A 1,303-nucleotide genomic window follows, 5' to 3' on the forward strand; every position below is an offset into this window, starting at 1 on the left:
AAAAAAAAATTTTAACATCTTTAAACTAGCTACAATTATTTCCATGCCTACAAGTATGACATTCTGTTATATATTTGTTCCAACATTATTCACTGAGTTCTGTTTATATAGCAGACTATGCTGTTCTACATGTCTAGGCACTGGAGATGCAGCAGTCGTAGCATATGCTGTTGGTGTTCTGCTCATGTTCCCCTTGTACACCCTAGAGGCGACCTGCACCCTGCTTTCTTATAAGTGGCTTCCTGAGTCCCTGTGACTTAAGCCAAAAAGCTGAGGCTTAGGTTTTCTGGCCATGGAAGCCTTCTCAGGAGGGGCAGAGACAAAGTGTTATGCAGTTAATTCCTTACAAGGGACTCTCAACCAATGAGACATGGTAGATGGTGGATAAATACCTCGGCTTCCTGGACTTTCAATGAGACAACTCTGAAGCATGTTCCAGATAGTCAGAGGGTCCCTAATAGTACTGAGCCCTATCTGCTCAAAGCCATGACCCACTCATTAACACACCTTTCTTTCATCAGCTTTTCTTCTTTTCTTGTTTTATGTCCCCAACTCTAAAACAAACAACTTGTTCCCAAATCCTTTTCTTAAGGTCTAAGACAACAGTGACCAAGACAGCCAAGGTCTCTGCTCTCAAAAACCAAACTACGTTTTTGTGTTCAAATAGTTTTTTAGACCTTCCTGCACCTGTGCATGCATCCTCTAATATCTATTAAATCGGTTTCACCCAATGTGCACAGCACATTTATCAAGGACTACACAATCACGTGTTGAGTTGCTGTTTGTTGTTTTGGCACCCCCCAACATTACAGATTCCACATGTAAAGTTAACCATGTTTATACTTTGGTTTTGACCCCTTCATACCACCAAGTATTGAATCAATACACATCATACGTTACAGGCACCCAGTAATTTTACTACTGGCAGACTGATTTCTGTCCTCAGATGAGGATTTCTGGGGCTTACAGATAAAAGACACCAGGTGCCGTGGCTCACACCTGTAATCCCAGCACTTCGGGAGGCCAAGGCAGGAGGATCACTTGAGGCCAGAAGTGCAAGACCAGCCTAGGCAATGTAGTGAGATTCCATCTCTACAAAAAATTAAAAAATTAGCCAGAAGTATGGCTTGGCATCTGTGGCTCAAGTGGCTAAGGTGCCAGCCACGTACACCTGAGCTGGTGGGTTCAAATCCAGCCCAGGCCTGCCAAACAGCAATGATGGCTGCAACAAAAAAATAGCTGGGTGTTGTGGCAGGCGCCTGTAGTCCCAGCTACTTGGGAGGCTGAGGCAAGACAATCGCTT

At 44.0% G+C, this 1,303-nt stretch overlaps 1 protein-coding gene across 2 annotated transcripts in view; it reads right to left on the bottom strand.

The window, feature by feature from the left end:
- Positions 1-1,303, bottom strand: part of SIRT4 (sirtuin 4) — a 19,288-nt gene that overhangs the window by 13,775 nt on the left and 4,210 nt on the right. The gene's annotated exons all lie outside the window — the stretch shown is intronic.

Source organism: Otolemur garnettii, unplaced genomic scaffold, assembly GCF_000181295.1.
Source record: "Otolemur garnettii isolate 467f Iridium unplaced genomic scaffold, OtoGar3 scaffold00038, whole genome shotgun sequence".
Classification (NCBI taxonomy): domain Eukaryota; kingdom Metazoa; phylum Chordata; class Mammalia; order Primates; family Galagidae; genus Otolemur; species Otolemur garnettii.